Source organism: Sceloporus undulatus, chromosome 11 (assembly GCF_019175285.1).
Source record: "Sceloporus undulatus isolate JIND9_A2432 ecotype Alabama chromosome 11, SceUnd_v1.1, whole genome shotgun sequence".
NCBI lineage: Eukaryota > Metazoa > Chordata > Lepidosauria > Squamata > Phrynosomatidae > Sceloporus > Sceloporus undulatus.
In genome coordinates, this window is record NC_056532.1 from 5,278,106 (window position 1) to 5,297,888 (window position 19,783).

Here is a 19,783-nt window from a genome sequence, read left to right on the forward strand (position 1 = left end):
GGACAGTTGCGTGGGCATGGTCAAATAGGACACTTATCACAATTGGTGGGACAGAGCGCTCATGGGTTAATACAGAAGCTCTAAACCAAGCAATACATTTTATATTATTAAAGCCATCCTCACGAAACCTGCAAGAAGTAGCAGATGGCATGTTTCACCCAGAGGATTCTTTTAATCCTCATTCGAGTCCCGCAGGGACTGCCTTGTGGCAGTCTTTGAATCTAACTATTCATGTGAGAAATGCTAGAAACTGACTCCCAGATTTAAAAGGCCATTAATAAGATTTAGCTCCTGTCGCTTCTCCTGGACGATGGGAACCTGCTGTTGCGCACAGCGATCCCCTATTGCCACAGAAAAGGGTACTAGAGCAGGAATTGGGCTTTCCAAATACTAATGGACCATAATACCCACAACTCCTATCACTGGCTAACTGGGAGGCACTGGGGGCCAAAACTGCAGACTCAAGGCTTCTCAGGTAGAGCGAGCGAGAGAGGAGACGAGGCTCAAATGCCACTTAGGGTCGGTCTGCCAGGCGAATCTATACTGCCCACTCACAGGGCGTCGTGGGGGTAAAAATGGGTGATGACAAGAGGACAAAAGCTCTTTAGAAGATGACGGGAAGAAAATGTATTGTACATCTGGCAGGAGATACCAATTCCTCTGCTCTAGGGCAAGTCACATTCTCTCAGCCTCAGAGGAAGCGAGGGCAACCTCCCTCTGAACAAACCTTGCAAAAGCAAACCCCATATATGTTCATCTTAGGGGCATTGTAAGTCAGAAATGACTTGAAGGCATACACATGCACACTTAGATATATAGTTTAAAGTCTAGCTATTGCTGTTATATGTATATGTGTGAATGTATATGTTATAGTCTGTTATTGTATGTCTGTGTTGTTCTGTTGTCTATACATATGTTCGTGTGTGTGAGTGGTGGTGAGATATAAGTGTCTGGCTATAGTATGTATGGTAGTATATGTATGTGTGTTGTGTCGTGTTTATGTATACATTACAGTCTGGCATTGTTACATATATGTGTATACATGTATTATATGTATATATGTGTGTGTTATACAAAGTCTGGCTATTGTATGTATGTGTGTATGTATATGTGTGTGTGTGTTGTGTGTGTTAAGTCTGAATATTGTATGTATGTGTGTGTATTAAAAAGTTTGGCTACTGTATGTATGTCTGTATATGTATATTAAAGTCTCACTGTTGTAAGTATGTATGTATGTGTGTGTATATACTGTATTGTATGTATGTGGCGTAGTGTGTTATATATATTTATATATATATATATGTATTATTAACCCTGACTATTGTAATGTAATGTATTGTATGTATTTTTGTGTGTATAACTGAATTGTACGACGTATTGTGTGTGTATTGTATAATAAACCCTGACATTGTATGTATTTATGTACTGTTAAGTGTGTGTTGTATTATAATATATATTAAGTCTACTGTTTGTATGTATGTATGTGTGATCTGTATGTTGTGTGTATATATATATTATGTCTCCTGTTGTATGTATGTATTGTATTGTTGTATATACTGTATTGTTGTATGTGTGCGGTGTGTAATATAATATATGTATATATTAACACTAATTGAGTATGTTGTATGTATATTATTGTATATACTGTATATGTACGTAGTATGTGTGTGGTATATGTATAATTAAACCCTGACATTGTATTATTGTATGTACTGTATATGTGGGTATGTATATATTATTAAAGTGGATGTTGTAGTAGTATGGGTGTATATTGTTGTGTGTGTGTGTGTAATATCTCGTCTGACGTTGTATGTATGTGTTATAAATATTGTGTGTGTGTATCTATCGTTCTAATATAATCTGCTTATCGCTGCATTGTATTGTATAACTCCAATATCTTTAAATGCTAAACACCCGCCACCCACCCACACACACTAGATAATACAGACACACCGTGGTAGAAGATAGTATAGAATTGTAGTAGATTTCCAGGGGGGCAGGGTCGGCGGGGTCCTGGCTTCCTCCTTCTACCTTCATAGCCCGGCCGGAGCTCATGCGAGGCGGCGTGGTAGGCCGCGCCTGCCTCCTCCTCCTCTAGGCCGGAGGAGGTAAACAGCGGGGACGAGCAGCGGGGCCGCCCGGCGCTGGCTCCGAGGCCGGCTTGGGAGGAGGAAGGAAGGAAGGAAGGGGAGGAGGGACCAGGCCCACGACAGCCCAGACCAGGCCTGGGATGAACGGTTGCATGGACCGCCGGGAGTCGGGCAGGCCCAGTCTTGAGGGAAAGAATAAGAAGGCCAATCCTAGCAGCTTCGAGGCCTGTTCTCAGCAGCAGAGCTTGATATTCTCCCACTTAAAAATATTTACATTTAAATATTTTGTATTTATATATAAGTATTATGTTTTACTATTATATCATTTATATTTTAAATTTATCGTAATATTAAGTATGTTAATATGTTATTATACGTTTTTACTACGTATGTTTATATTATATTTACTATTTTAATTTTTCGTAACTAGTATATTTATTTTAACTATTTTAACTATTTTATTTATTTAGCTATTTTTATTTTAACTTTTTATATTTATTGTAACTATTTTTTATATTTATTTTATCTATTTTTTTTTTAACATTTTATATTATGTAACTATTTTATTGATTTAGTGTACTATTTTATTTAAACTTATATTTTTGTACAATTTATTATATTTTAGTGTAACTATTTTTTATTTAAACTATTTTATTTTATTGTAACTATTTATTATATTTAGTGTAACTATTTTTATTTAAACTATTTTATATTTTATTGTACATTTATTATTTTAGTGTAACTATTTTTTTTTAAATATTTTTGTATTGACAATTATTATATTTTGTGAACTATTTTATTTAAACTATTTATTTAGAACTTGGATATGTAGTGTAACTATTTTTTTTAAAATATTTTATATTTTTGTCTATTTTTTATATTTTATTTTAACATTTATATTTACAGTTATATTTATTAACTATTTTTTTATATTAGGTAAAATTTTTTATTAAACTATTTATTTATTGTAACATTTTATTATATTTAGTGAACTATTTTCCTTTAACTATATTTAGTTTAACATTTTATATAACTTTTTACATTAAACTTTTTATACTTTTATCATTTTATTAATTTATTATAATTTATATTTTAACGTTTTATATCATAAACTATTTTTATTTTTTACTATAACATTAAATCACTTCCTCTCGCCAGGTCACCAGTACACACACATAACATACATATAATATATATATACACCACACTCCCTACATTCCACCAGCTTCTCTGAAGAGCCAGCCGTACACACACACACACACACACACACCACACACCACACAATTATATATTATCTGTTGTGTGTAGTATACAGTCTATTTATCAGATAAACTCTTCCGAACACGGCACAGAGCCTGAAAAACACCCGCAATAAAACTATGGATTCCAGTTGTGAAAGCCGTCGACTCACAAACTGTTGTTGTTGTTGTTGTTTTGTTGTTACTGTTGCCTTTAACTTTTCACTTATGATACCCCAAGAAGATCCTCTGGAATACCCAATATGTATAATATTACACATTGTTGGGATATGTTGGAGTTTATCACATGGAGGAATTCTCTTAATTAAATGAAAAGAAAGTGGGGCAGAAGCATTCAATGAATTTCTAATACATGATTTCGTGAATTCGATTGCGTTCGAACTGACTTCCATCATGAAAAGCTTGCATTGCCCAAAATTGTGTTGATACCTCTTCGCACAAACGTGAACCCCATGATTGCGTTCGGACTGCTTCCCATTGCCCAATTGGTGTGTAGTAACACACAATACGTAAACGCCATGATTGCGTTCAGACTGACTTCCATTGCCCAAAATTGCGTGTGGTAGTCTATCACCAATAACGTGAAAACGCCATGATTGCGTTCAAGAATCCATTGCCCAAAATTGGTGTGGTAGTCTATCACACAATACATGAAACCCTTGTTGCGTCGGACTGACTTCCCATGCCCAATTTGCGTGTGGCAGTCTATCACGCAAACATTAAACCCATGATTGCGTTATTTGCCATTGGATTATACTTCCATTTTCCTTGATCTGAATGTCGGTTGTGGCCTTCAGGTGTTCCAACTTATGGAGATCCATGGGATTTTTTGGCAAGTTTTTCTTCAGAGGGAGTTTGCATTGCATCTCTGGAAAAGTTATTGTAGAATCGTAGAAAGGGATATGTTGCTCGAAAAACAACACTCAGATGGAGAAAGAAGGAAAGAAATAGCTGGAAGCCCAGGTTATATAACCCATTCGGGCTTTTCATGTTCTTGGTTCAATTCTGCTAGAGGAAAATACTACAGTACCTGAAACCGGATAAAGTAACATGCACATCCTTCGTTTACTTCCCTTCCCTTACCTTTTCCTGCCTTCCTCGAGGTGCCCAAAAATAATAAATGTTTTTTAATGTTTTCAGACCTATAGCCTTAATGTGTGATTTAAATCACTACAGTTGTAGCACCGTGGTTCCATTTTAGCTGCCTTGGCCGCAATTAATATAGCATCATGGGACTTGTAACCTAGGAAGGTAAAAGAGATTTCTAGCAGGAGAATATTAAAGTACCCCTCTATAAACTGCACATTTCTGATTCTAGAATGGAGCCATGGCAGTAAATTGGAATTTATAGTGCTATAATTATGTAGCGTGATTAGAGGAAAGCTGTAGTTGGTAACCTTACTACATACGATTATTGCAGTCATAAGAAACTTGCCTTTGGCCACATGTGGCATCCAAGCCTTGTTTTGTGGCCCTCAAATTCTCAGGCTTGTATGGGCATCCATTGCGCATTGGTGGAGTGATTGACAGCTGCAAGCCCACTATGCGGTGGGCACCAAACGTATTTGAGGCACTCCTCAGTGTGCATTTGGACACCAGCTAGGAAGGCAGGAGCATAACATGGTACCAATGCACATCAATTGTTTGATTGGAATGCGAGCACTCTTGCCACTATTCATATCATAGTATTCTTCGCAATTTGTGGGGACAGTTTTTCCTTGTGGTTTCTGAGAACATAAACTCGGATTCGTCAAGTTACCAAATGCTGAATGTAGGTACAGGTTCTTCGCCACATTTCGGCATCCCAAGCAAAAGGTGCAGACAAATGTTATGAACCCAAGCAAAATTACCAGAGTAAGGGGCGAAACCAATGTTTAATTGGTCTTCACATTTCTCTGCAATGCTAGAAATTTGTTTGGAGGGAAGGGTTCAGATTTCTTATGGGAGGCAATGCCCGGCAGGCTACCGTCTCCGCTTTTGTTATGCCTACACCATAATCCCATAAAAAACATGGATAACAAGCCTTGGTTAGACCCGGCTGTCCCCGGGATGTCCATTATACCCTATATATCCTTGAATATAAGTCGACCTCATGTCCTAAGTAAGGGCAAGTTTTGGGGCCAAAATCCGATTTTGCTGTACCTGTGGTTACGCGAGGGTAAAAACCTTAGGGCATATCGCAAAGGATTTAAAGGATGAAGTAAAGCAAACAATGTCAAAGAAATACAAAATACCCGCAGACATACTTTTTGGGGCTTACTCTTAAGGCTGGAATGGATGAGATCGGAAAGGAGATGAGTGCTTCCAGGACAGATTATACTCTGCTTTTCACTCTTCTTTAACTAAGACTTAAGATCCTCTACTTATATTGCTCCGCGCTACGTCGATCCGGTTTGTTGCGTCATTGGTTGACCTAAATGCTAGACTTTATACATATATGCAAGATCAATTTTCAAAGTCTCCTTTCACCTCCCATATTAATCCTCAGACTTTGCAATATGTCCATCATTTAACATGTTATTCTTTATGGCATTGATAACAGACCCTGGTAGAATTTGGCGATCCTCGACTTTTACCCATTACGATCCATTTTTAAAACCTCCTTTAACCTCTTCATTTAATCCTCAGACAGACTGCAATGCCCAGGTTTTAAAATGCGTGAGTGCCCAAACCTTTCACGATTGCCATCCACCCAAAGGCTCTGGGAACCTTTAAATGCAAACACAGGGTTTCTAGAGCCAAACCTGTGGCGGGATTGATCTGGCGCAATTTGATCCTGACCACTGACATAGCTATATTCTTCAAATTAGGTCAGCGGTAGGAATTCTTTCATTCCTCGATCAGCCGAAGGATTTCTGGGCAGCTTATAGTCCGAGCGTTAACGTTTCCATGACTTTGTTTCTATCATAGTTAAGTATCTTTGCTGAGCGGGGGCGGTTTTGAAACGGGTTCGAAACCGCTGCGTCCCTGTTGATTGTTTCCCCTTCCTAATGGTTTTTATAGGGCGCCTTTAATTTCAACCAATGTGCAGATCAATGCGAGGGGGGAGACGGGACAGTGAAAAATATGTTTGACTCGCGGAACCGTGCTGCGTTCGCTTTGAGGTAATTAAAGTTTGTCTCTGCTTTTCTCCAACTCGAATTGCAGTGTGGGAAACCTGAAAAAAATAATGTTCCATGTTGCTTGCTAGTGAGGAAAGTGTGCGCATGGAGGGTGGGGGAACATTGGATGAATGCGCCCCCTCGTCTTTTTTAACCGTTTTAAATTCCCCCGGCTAGATTATTTGATGTGAAAGACATTCTGTTTTCTTCATGTTTATAATATCTTCTGTTTCAAAAGAGGCGCGGGGGAATGCTGCGACAGAAAAAAGCACGCTCACAAGGAGATCGGTTCTGTATTCCGACCCACCACAAACTCGGACGCTGGTCTTATGAGACGTTTAGGAGGATTTTGAAACAATCCGGGTGATGGCCTGTTTCCCAGCATTTTTAAGTTTATTTTTTTGGCTCCTCCGCTCCTTGATATTTTTGGCGATGAGCTGGTACACGATTGCGGCCGAGTGTTGGGGGTGTTTCGTTCTTATGGGTTAAAGGCTTGCCAGGTGTAAAAAAATAGTTATAAAATGCATAACATCAATGTTAAATATTAATTCCCCAATGCAATTCGGCGCACAATGTTGCTGGCCCCTTCCATCTTATATCCGAACTCACTGAAAGACTCAGAAATGGGCTTTCCCTTGATTGAAATCAGCTATGATAAACTCAAGAGAAGATGTTTTCTTGGGTTTTCTCTTTCATGAGTTTCCATTGCAAATCCCACCCTTCCTTTTTTTCGGTGCCTGCATTCAAAATTGCCAGTCAACCAACTGAGGCACATATCTGTGGTTTGTAGCCCCTGGCCTTTTAAATGTCTTTCTTTCTGGGAACGTGCTAAGTGTACAGGACGTCCAATAGATGCTCAATATTTCCATAGGTAACATGCTCGGATTGTATTACATACGCATAACCTGCCATTTACTTTGTCAAAGCAGGAGATAATGACACAACTGAAATGGTCCTGAAATGGTTCAAACACCTACAACGCAGTTAACAACGGAAAGGAATCGTGATGTTCCACCTGTCAAGCCCGAGCAAGGTAGTCGATGCATTTTTTCCAGGGAGGGGCTTTTGTAATATATTTATTCTTTAAAAATGTTAATATTCTTGCTGGGCTGCGGTCTGACTGTAGAGGTTGACACCAGTTTACTGTCATGGCTGAATGCTGTGGAATTGTGTTTGTTGCTGGCGCAGAAGCTCTCTTACCCGTAGACGGGACTAAATGGCTCACAAAAATACGATCCAAACTTTCATCGCACTGGAGCCACCTAACGTAGTGTCCACCTGGCTTATTTCTGCAATGTGGATTGCAGCCAGAGAGAGACTCTAGTAAACTGTTGTGTGTTTTACATGCCAGCTCGCTCTTTTTAAATTAGGGACAACCGTTGTGTCGTGCGCTGTAGAGCCAGCGAAATGGTTTGAGGTTAGGGCTTACACTCCGTAGGCCAGGGTTCGAATCCCAAGCTCTGCTGTGTAAACCCAATGCCCGATCTCGGTCAAGTCCCACTCTCTCAGCCTCAGCAGGAAGGCAGTGGCAAACCCACTCTGAACAAATCTGGGTAAGAAAACCGTGCGATAGGGTTTCTTGTAAATCGGAAATGACTCAAAGCCACAAGCAACAAACATAAGGAATTCGTTGAAGTCAACGGCTTTCACCGCCGGCCATCAATAGTTTTTTGTGGGGTTGGGGGTCTGTGGCCATGTGGCCAGTTCTAGCAGGAGTTTTATTTCCTGACGTTTCGCCAGCATCTATGGCTGGCCTCTTGGAGACTGCTGTGCATAGAAATATATTATATATATCCCACTCTTTTCTGCTGCCAGCATTCTCCGAATTCGGCCAGCCCTAGATGCTGGTGAAACCTCAAATAAAATCTTCTAGAACATGGCCACAGATGCCCTAAAATAAAAACCCACAATTTAGAGTTTTGTTTCTTCAGCCCATCCTGTTTTACTTCTTGCATCTTATTGACTCAGACTGTTGGTTTTTGTGGTCCATTTCTCCTAAATATCCACTCTACAGACTTAACACCATAGCCGATTTCTAGGATTTTCAAGCAAAGTCTTCCCCCGTCCACCTGCCAGCGTTGGGAAATCTGGGGACCTTTTTTTGTGGAATGCAATCTCTCAAAGAGACGACTGTATTGTATTTGTATTGCAGGGTCCCTGAAGGGAAACAGAGGCTGGATAAAGTATTTAAATAAATATATAAGCCTCAAGCTGTAAGGTGTTGAATCGCTGGAAATAGCTCAATGAACGCGACCCAACTGCTGTGCAATCGTAATTATGGGTCGTGCATCTGCGCCTGTGTTTTCTTTTCCGGGTCCTCCCTTCCCTTCGGAAATGCCCGGCCCCCTTTTGGAGGGTTTGTTTCTCCCTTTTGGCAACATTCAAAGCGCGCACTTCAAGGCACTCGCAAGTGTTTGTTTCTGGGCGAGAGAGGTGGTTGGCTTCATGCGCTGCTGCTATGGAGTGTGTTGCTCATTCTTTTATCCCTTCAGGCCAAAACAATTTGGTAAACAAGGCCGGTTTAGTGTACTCAACACAATGCTTGTAAGCAACGCTTAATTTACTGTGGCATGATGCAATAATTTTCCATGCGCAGCGTCTTCTGCGTGCGTTCTTAGGAGCTATCTTCGTCTTGGCTCCGGGGTGTTTTACGTACTTGTACTGATGCCAAGAGTTTGGTTCTTCTGGAAGCAACACGCTGATTGTATGAAAAATGGGGAAAGCGGGGTTATAGAACAGAGGGATTTCCCCTCTTGCCCTCCCTCCAAATTCTGCCATCGTGAACATTTCCCTCTCAAAACTTCTAGGATTGCAAATAGTGCGATTAAAATCCTTCAGGATAGAATTTGTCAATATGTGCTGTTTTTCTCTTTCCTTCGCACCTTTGCTTGCCCTTTTTTTGGATTGCGCTAAGAGGATGCGTTTTCTAAATGCTTCAAACAGATGTTTTAATTTCCTGCACCGATAGGAGTTGGGGACTGAAGGAGGAAAATGTTATTCAGGAGGCCAGAAAAGATTCTTAACACCTGGAAAGTGCAGGTGATGGTGATAGGAGAGAAATAGGAACGGCACCCTAACAAAACCGTTTTCTTCCTTTTCCTCTATTAGCTGGAGGTTTCTATTTGCATTGACATTGCGACGATGGCGACGGAGGGCTGGAGAAACACAGACTTTCCATCTGAGGGTTTCATCATCATGTCTGCCAAAAAAAACAACTTTGTTCAACCATGCTAGGGAATGTTCAAGGGATGATCCTATTATCGCTTGAGGAGTTACCCTATTTTGGAAGTGGGCTTGGCTTTATAGTTCAGATTAGGGTTTACCAAGTGGGGGTTTCGGAAGAGTGGGCCTCTTGTATCTTTAATGGTCTATCGGAGAGGGAATTTAGTAGCTGTGTTGTTCTGCAGCCAGAGAGACAGTGTGTGATAGTGTTTTGAACGTTGGACCATGGACCTCTGGGGACAGGGTCGCATAAATCTCACCTCGGGCATAGAAAACCCAGTGGATGACTCTGAGCAAGTCACACTCTTCATGCTTCGGGATTGAGGCAATGGCCACCCCTTCTGAAGAAATTGCCAAATAAACTTATGCGGTCACCCACTGGCCTGTTAAGACTGCCAAAATAAAGCTGCTGGGTTTGGAGTATGCTTTTAAATGATGCATGCCCCAAGATCCGGACTGCACCAAACCACTCCATCTAAATGGAGTGCTTTGGCGCCGGATCTTAGGAACCATCTTAAAGCAGCCCAAAGAGACGAAGCAGCTTTATTTTGCAGTCCTGTAAACAGGCCCATAAGTCAGAATGACTTTAAAAAACATGCTCACTTTCCTTCTACTTAACCAATCTAAGGTTATTATAGAGCCTTCTCCAGTTTCACTAATCAGAAATTATTACTTTTAAAGGCCCAATCCTTTTGCCCTAGATTTGTCCCTTTTGTCCTCAAGATAGAAAAGGCCAGGCTCGAACAAAATCTGACTATTTATGAAGACATGGTAAGCCAGCACATTTTCTTTATCAGGGACAAAAAAACGGCGCACTGGATTTTTCTCCTTAACGCAATTACAGTGTTTACTGAGTTCGTTGAAACCTCAAACCAAGATCGTCACGGAGTTTACTTTGCAAAGTATGGAGCAGCGAAATGGGATGTATCTATTTGACGTCTGGTATTTAAAATTTGAAAAATGTTACAGTTGTTGTGCGTACGGTGCGCACTAGGCAAAAGAAGAGAGAGATGGGGAATTAATACTCATAATCATAATAATGAAGAAAGAATATCGAAGAAGGAATAAAGAAAGGGTCCAAAAGGATGCAAAGAGCCTGAATTTAACATGAGAAATGGTTCCAACATAAGGAAGGAAAGCAGCCTGTGCGCAATATCCAAAAACCCTTCAGGCACCAAGCGAACTGGCTATTAGCTGTGTTTATACCTGAATTTTAACCTCTCTATATATGGAGGAAGGCTATAGCTAAAGCGAAGGGCGAGAACAGGAAAATCCCTGGCTTAAACTAAATATCAGGAAGAAAGCTCCTCGCCACCTACTGCCTTGTCCTCAATTTGCAACGAAATTGTGTCTATAGGTGTTACTTCCTCTGCCAGGAAATGGTTTTTATATCAGAGGAAAACCTCCGCTTTCTCTTAGGGCTTGCAGCTTGATTTTTTGCCAACATGAAGATAACCTGGTGACATCCAACGAATCAAGAAGCTTTTATAGGTCTTTGGCAAATACAGACGAATGATGGTCGCTGTTGCCTAATGGTGCGGCCCAGCTCTTCTGTTTCGGATTTTAAAATAACATAATTACTACTAATATAATTCTCGTTTTTTAAGGTTTCCAAAAGCTATCATCCTGAGCTGCACCTCCCAGCTTTCAGTGCCCAGGAAAGGACCTATAGGCCGGGTGTTTGCTCCTCTCAAGATTCGGAGGTTATTGCTGGACGGTGTGCAGAAGGTTCATGAGCAATTGCTTTCAACGACACTCCGGCAATTTATTTGGATGATTAAAACTCTGAGAAGCAGACTTCGGAACACCCCAGCAGATGAAGTAAGTTATCTGTGAGGGTGCAGCTTGACCATTGTGGGGATGAAATGGACCATTTTCCTTCTCTTCTTCTATGATATCAATGGAAAGGTGTCACTCAGTGGCAGGGAGTCTCTCCTTTGCATGTGAGGATTTAACTGTTATGAAGAGATGCCAAGGGGCCACTCTAGTTTTGGGGTAGTATTGCTCTGAATCCAGGACCACCACCACCTGAGCTTAGGGAAACCTCCCCGCTTCAGAATAACTTGACCACCATTTTGTGTGACTGAAGGTGACACTCTCCTCCCGACAAATGTGTGTTTACACATCGAGAAAAGCTTCTCTCTCACCGCGTTGGCTTACTTTTGTCACGCAATAAGGCTGTCAGATTCTGTCCGCATATCTAGAAATCAATGGGGTGTTGTCAAATAATATGGCATGTTCCGAGCAGCTCCGCTTTTCGTAACTGCTCTTGCGAGCCTACCTGCGGTGATTTAATTCAGATATTTTGTCAGTCCATTTGCAACTGCTCCCAGAGCACCTGTCACCACTGGAACAACGTGGTTTTTCTTTTCCCCAGAGGCGCTGAATCGCAAATTTGTAGTTCTCAATATTTCATAAACATTGTCATCTCTTTGTCTTGCTTCTAATTCTGCCGTCTCTGGGCTTGCCGCATCTGTAATCCATACTTTCTTTTCCTCAGTCACAGTTCAGTCTGTTGTTAGTTGTTAGTTTGGATGTGAAAGTCCCACAGGATTTTGATGCTGCTGTTCTTCACAGGTTTATGTGCCCACCAGTTCTGTGGCAATGGGCAATGAATCATCTGTTTTTGCAGAATATCACTGCAACCTCTTTATCATAGAGTTGCTGATATTCAGTCACTTACTGTATATACTCATGTATATGTCTAGAAATTTAGGTCCAAAAATCGACCCCAAAAACCTGAGTCGACTTATCCATGGGTCAATGTAAGTACTGTATCTTAACTCTTATTTAAAAGAAGGAACCATCCCCTGGTGAAATGCAAGAGTGTAATTTGTCCTGGAAGCACCAGTGCCTTCTATCTTCTCATCCATCCATTACTAAAGAGAAAGCACAAAGAGTTATTTCTGCTGGAACCATTGTTTTGTTTTACTTCATTCTTTAGATCCTTTGCTATATGCCCCTAAGTTTTACCCTTAACTTATCCATGGGTCATAGCAAAATCCATAATTTTGGCCCCAAAACTTGCTCTCAACTTATGCATGACCTATAGTGGAGTATATATGGTATTTCTAGTTGGTACCTCTTCGTGATGCCTCCAGATCCGTTCACAGCCTCTCCATCCTTTACTGTATTTAGTTCCCATGAAAGGCAATGGAGAGGAGGATGAAAGAAGCTGTATGACACCATAGACGGTTTAGCCAGCTACCATTCAGCTGTCATGACATTGCGGACATCTTGGTCAAGCATGATGCAAATTCTCTTTAGTGCCTTTACTCACTGTTGTTTAGTGCCTCTTCACTTGTTGTGTGCCTTCAAGTCATTATGGCAACTGTAAGGCAACCATAGTAGTTTCTGGATTCAAACTACAGGAAAAGAGGTTCCACATAAACATTAGGATGAACTTCCTGATGGTAAGGGCTGTTCAACAGTGGAACACAGGAGTGTGGTGGAGTCTCCTTCTTTGGAGGTTTTTAAACAGAGGCTGGATGGTCATCTGTCGGGGATTGGGTATTCCTGCATGGCAGAATGGAGTTGGATTGGATTGGCCCTTGTGGTCTCTTCCAACTCTGTGGTTCTTGTGGCTTGTATTTGTTGTTGCTAACCACCTTTGAGTTGATCTCGACTCATGGCAACCCTGTGGATGAGACATCTCCAAAAATCCCTATCGTCCATTATATCCTTCCACAAATTCTGTCGTTCTTTTCACCTTTAGGATTTCTTGATCATGCAAGAATGAGGAACCTCTGCATTTCCAAAATGGATTCTAGCCAACTCCAAATGTAACAAAGGAGCCAGTGGAAAGCCCTTGCCATGTTTCTCAGGAAATGGATGGGAGAGGTAACCAAAAATATATGTCAGCCATTTTGAGTATTCAGAGATGCTGTACACTTTCTCTATGACTATGGAATAAGACCAATTTTTATTTTCTTTATTTTGTTATTTTGGGTAGTTTGAATAATTCTATTTCCTCCCTCCCTCCTTGCCCTTGTTTCAGTTGTATGTTGAAAACGTTAGAAAATAGTTAACTATCTCTATAGGCACAAACTAGCGTGTGACTTTGTGTGTGTGCATATGTGTATACTGTATTTATATATACAGGACGATGTGCCATACGGAACTGCAGCTGGAAATGTAATCCCAGCATGACCAGAATCCTATTAGCTGATGTACCCATTGGATATCAGTCCTGTGGAGAAATTCATACTTCACATAGCGGTGATTAGTAACGTTTCCGAAGGGTACTGCTATAGCGTAGTAGAGCCACAACGGGGCAGTGCTGTAGCCACACTACTGCTTTTCGTGTGTTTTAAATGGCATTTTCCACTGAACTGTTTGCTGTGCTTTTTAAATTCAGTTTTATTGTGGGTTCTGATTTGGGAAACAGGTGTGATAAAGAGATCCAGTTTTAAAAATTGTATTAAATCAATGCATGCTTGATTGAGGTGGATTGCAAACTCCCTTCTGTTGGACATACTATTATGGTAGGGAATTAAAACACAAACTAACTTCTCTTTCTTCATTCTAGTCCAGGGTGGACAAACTGCATCCTGTGAACTACATGCTACCTTTGGATCCCACTTTTGTAGCTTCTGAAGACCCCACAAGTCCTTCCAAGCCTCCCACTGATGTTCAGACAGTTTTTGACCACAAACCATGCAGAATGCCCTCCCCTCCATAAGACCATGTGAAAACACATGAAAATGTCCCCATTCCAATCCAAGATGTGTGCCAAAATACTCTACTACCTCCAAATACCCTTGTTTTCCTCTGCGGTCCCTCTCAAAATGGCCGCAGGGAGTGACGTCGCTTCCTGGAGCCATTTTGAGAGGGACTGCAAAGGAAAGCAGAGGCATTCAGGCTTAATGGGAGGCATACTATCCATAAGGAGATATGAGGGGTGAACTGATCCCCAGTTCTGATGCAGTTACTCACCCTGTTCTAGTCTAATCCATCTAGAAGGTGATTGCTTTGAGGTATAGCGATAGTAGCTCTATATAACTGCTGCTGCTGTGTTTTGAGCCCAGGCTCTAAGGGGAGAGCAGAAGGTGAGCTGTGTTTGGGGGTCATCCTTGACTCTGACCTTTTTTTTGAAGCTTGTGCATTGAAGAGCCACAGTAGGTCAACACAGTAGCCACACTATTGCATATCATGTGTTTTAAATGGTATTTTCCACTGAACTGTTGTGCAAATCCTTTACCAAGTTTTCACAGAGCTTCTCCAAGAAGGGCAGATCCATTGTTGGCTGAGATCCTTCATTCCCTCCATGACTTGTTGCCTTCAAGCCTCTCGACATGTTAATGCCAGAGAGATACTCAGACTTCTCATGTAGAGCACTCTAATCTACTTTCCAGAATGACAGTTCCTAAGGTGATGTGTCCCTCAGTTGTTCTTTTGTCAAGGTATCGTGGGAATTATAATTCAGTATGCTGGAGTTCTTCAGCAAAGACTTCAGAATCCCTCACCAAATCACAAATCCCAGAACTCCAAGGATGAAGCCATGGCCGCTATAGTAACAAACTCTTAGCACCGAGTGGTGTGTGTGTAGCCTCAGCATGCAACATTACGCTGCGAGTGTTTGAGAGATCTCATCTCCATTGCGAAAGTAAGGCACCCGATGTTTTCTGAGTGTTTCGGTCATTTTATTTCTATTTGCACAAAAGGATAATTTGTGTAAAGCTTGTGTTCCTGGACGAAACTGGTGTCTTTTCTCTTTGTCCACGTATGTGCTCCAAGCCCCCTGAATGCGGGCTGGTACATCACAAAGGCACACAAGCGCATCACGCCAAGAGTTACTACCTACTACAATAAAGTAACAGCTCCACATATCCCACAGCCGTTCCTGAAAATATGAAGTTTCTCCTCTAAATTAATTCAGGACCTAATTCTCTGCTTCCCGATACATCCCAGCCTTCTCCAGCTTGGTGCACTTTAGATGTGTTGCACTACGTCTCTCCTCATTCCTAAACGTCTCCTCTGTGAAGCTCATTCCTGATTTCATGTCTTTCCCACAGTAAAGTGCGCATACTTGTAAACTGAGGTTTCTCTATTCTCTGTTTTGTACATGTTTGTCAATGGTATGCTTTTGTTAGGATGCAGGCATCCATGGTGGATTAAAACAGCGGTTCCCAAACTTTGACCCTCCAGGTGTCTTGGATTTCAGCTCCCAGAATCCCTGCCAACTTGGACAGCTTTAATAGGATTAAAGATCAATCAATGGCTACATACCACCTCCGATATAATTGGCAATATATCCATTGCTTCCGTCTCAATGGGCATCTTTATACCCTGGTATAGATCCGTAATACATCTTTGATTTGTATCCCGAGGAGTGGGAAATGGAGATGTTTTTGGCAGTCAGGTCCCTGCCTGTGGGCTGCCCAGAAGCTACTCATTGGCCTCTGTGTAAACAAAACGTCGAACTAGAGAGGCCTTTGGTCGACTCCGACCCGGCTCTTCTGATGCTCTTACGCTTTTATGTATCTCATTTGACTTATAAATTAAAGGAGCGCAATTTGAAATCCTTCGGCGGCGATGAATATTTTATGTCGGGGAAATTGTGTTTGCCTTTCTCCGCCGCGTGTGCCGAAACGGTTTTGTGGGGTGTATGCTCCCGCCCTTTCTCTCCCCACCCCGACCCTTTTAACAGAAACATATAAGGTCCTGATGCTGTATGTCTGCTTTCATTTTTTGGGGGGGGTGGGTGGTTGGGTTTCCTTTGCAGCGGGCTGCAAGACAACTTTAATAAGCAAAAGTAATTAAGATGAAAATTTAGCTCAGATTATTGCCTCTTGCCCGCCCTTCCGTAGCCCCTGCTCCTCTGTGCGCCAAAAAAAGGAGGAACTGAATTATAAAAACCCCACTAATTAACGTTATTTGCATGTACAGGCTTCTTGCGCATCTCTCTCCTCTGAGGCATGGCTCAGCGGAAGGTATGTAACTTCTCCCCCCTTTTTTTCCTTTCTCGGTTGATGCTAATATTGAAAAGCATCAAGAAGAGAGCGCAAAGGTTAGCTGTCCCTGTGGAACGCAACAACTAGCATGTCTTGGGAGGGTTTTCAGAGATGAAAAGCACGGAGTTCGTGGTCAGATGCGGAGGCTTATTGTAAGAGTCTCAGGGAAACAGCATCTTTATTGCAAGATTTCCTCCCCGTAAAGATGTTGGGACTCCTTTTAAAAAACCAAAGACTTCAGGGTGTGGTGGTCAAAGCCCTGCCTTTCTTTATACTTCCAGAAACATGTCCTTTAAGGTATAGAGGGAATTGTACCTTATATGTAGAGCAGTGGTTCCCAACTTGTGAGTTGGGACCCCTTTGGGGGTCGAATGACCCTTTCATGGGGGTCGCCTAAGACCATTGGAAAACACCTATTTAATTACAGTTGTGAAGTAGCAATGAAAATAATTTCATGGGTTTGGGTCACCACAACATGAGGAACTGTATTAAGGGGTCGCGGCATTAGGAAGATTGGAAACCACTGATGTAGAGAGATCTTGTATCTAACCTTTGAGACTAACTGAAAGGAAGACGTTGGCAGCATGAGCTTTTCGTAGACTTCAGTCTGCTTCCTCAGATGCATTTCGTGGAGTGGAAACCCAGGACTGTATATACTGTCTATAAAGTATAAGTCGAGAAGGTTTAATCCAAAAACTGACCCCTAAAACCTGATTCGACTTAGCCACTGGTCAATGTAAGTACTGTGCTTTAACTCGTATTTAAAAAGGAACCATGCCCTGGTGAAAAGCAAGAGCATGATCTGTCCTGGAAGCATTGACCCCTCTGTATTCTCTCATCCATCCAGCCTTTAGGATGAGCACAAACAGTTCTGACTATTGGAAGTCTGTATGTGTTTTGGCATTGTTTTCCGTCACTTTGTCTTTTAGATATATCCATGGGTAATATCAACATACATACATTCACCCCCGGCTTATACATGAGGTCGACTTATAGTCGAGTATATACGGCATATATGCCATCGGTATGTGAGAATGTCAGTTCAGATTCAAAATCCTTTATTACTATTATTATTATTATTATTATTAGCTTTATTTATGTCCTTTGTGTCCTTTAAGTCTTGCTGTCAGGTTGTCACTCACTCCAGTGTGGACCAAATACTTCTAGGAAACTGTGACACTTCATCTGTTAGATCAGTGATGGCGAACCTATGGCACATGGGCCAGAGGTGGCACTCAGAGCCCTCTTTGTGGGCACATGTGCCATCGCCCCAGCACAGAGTTTGCCAGAGTTTGTTACTAGAAAGCCAGAGGGACATGGCACTTTGTAATAAATAAGTGGGGTTTGGGTTGCAGTTTGGGCACTCGGCCTCTAAAAGAGTCACCATCACTGTGTTAGATTATTACTAGACAGGTGGGATGTTCTAAATACCCAAAAGGCCAGATCCTGTCTCATCTTGGAAGCTAAGCAGGGTCAGCTCTGGTTAGTCCTTGGATGGCATACCACCACCAACGAATACCAAGTGCAGTAGGTTCTATTTCAGAGGAAGGAACTGCCAAAGCCACCTCTGAATATTCCTTGCCTTTGAAAAATGTATAGGGCTGCCATAAGTCGACAGGCAACTTGAAGGTGTGCGTGCGTGCGTGCGCACACACATACACACACAGGTGGGGCTTGCAACAAAATGTTGCAGTGTATTCCCATCTCCTTAGAGGATCTCTCCTGTTTGTAATGCCAGTCATGCCCTCCTTCAGCAAACCATTCCATCGCGCACACACACGTTTTACATCTGTTTCTTTTCAACTGATTCTCAGCATTCTGTGGCTGTGCTCAACATGCGCTCAGTCTTTAGTATTCTTGTGTTGTTGCGTCTTTATTTGCCATCCGGTCATCTTCAATTTACGGCGACCCTATGAACAAGAGATCTCCTAGATCCCCGGTGATCAACTGCCCTGCCCAGGTCTTGCAGACTGAGTCCTCTGGCTTTCTTAATGGAATCAATCCACCTTTAGTGCAGCCTCCCTCTTTTCTTACCGCATTGCTTTTGTTGCTTTCCATTTTGTGTTGGTTTGGTTAGCATTGTGTATTTCTTGAGGCTCCTCACTTGAGGATAATCCATCACCCCCGTCCCCTTTTTCTCCCTGCTATCAGATTTGGTTCTGTCTTTTAAAGTACATTTTAACTTATATACAGCGACAGGTCAGAGCTTAGGTTTTTGACTACAATACCCAGATTTCCATAGCAGCCATGCTGAGTGGGGAACTGTAGTCCCCAAAGCTAACAATATTTTAATTGATTTTCCAAATATATAAAAAGAAAAACACATTCAAATTACGTATATATTTCCGTAGTGATATATAGTGTTTACATAACCATCAATATCTATAACTCGAACTTAATATACCCCTACTTCCTTTGTTTTTATCTCCAACACTATAATTTACATCATATTAGGTTAACTTTCATATTATTATTATTATTATTATTATTATTAACTTTCATTTATCCACCTACCCTTTGTTTGTTTATAGTCTAGATCAGATAGTCTAGATCTGATAGAATAGATTTATTATGATCAACTGATCAAACATATAGTCTAGATCAAACTGTCTCTTTGCTTATAGTCTAGATCAAATTGTCTCTTTGCTTATAGGAAAACTATACAGAGATAATGTTGAATGAACATGGAATTAATCTGATAACGATTGTTTGGCAAGTTTAGGAAGTGGTTAAACCACACCTTAACGCTACTGGAAATATTTTTTTTAATCACAATAAATAGTCAGAATGGAATGAATTGGACAATTTGATCTAGCTCTAAGCAAAGAGACATTTGATCTGACAAAGCAACGAGACCCTTGATCTAGATATAAGCAACGAGGACAGATTGATTCTAGACTATAAGCAAAGAGGGACCATTTTTGATCTAGCCTATAAGCAAAGAGCATTTGATCGACTATAAGCAACGAGGACAGATTTGATCTAGGCTCTAAGCAGCCGTTTGATCTCGGGGGGGAACTATTTTAAAAGCAAAGCGATCACTTTGATCTAAAACTATAAGAAAAGAGACAGCCTGAAGTAGGCTATAAGTAGACATCTTTGATCTAGACTCAAGCAGAGCGAGACACTTTGTCTAGACATAAGGCCAGACAGTTGAT

At 41.3% G+C, this 19,783-nt stretch overlaps 1 protein-coding gene across 1 annotated transcript in view; it reads left to right on the plus strand.

Annotated features, from left to right (window-relative positions):
- RPS6KB1 (ribosomal protein S6 kinase B1) overlaps window positions 1–19,783 on the plus strand; it is a 152,713-nt gene that overhangs the window by 42,519 nt on the left and 90,411 nt on the right. The gene's annotated exons all lie outside the window — the stretch shown is intronic.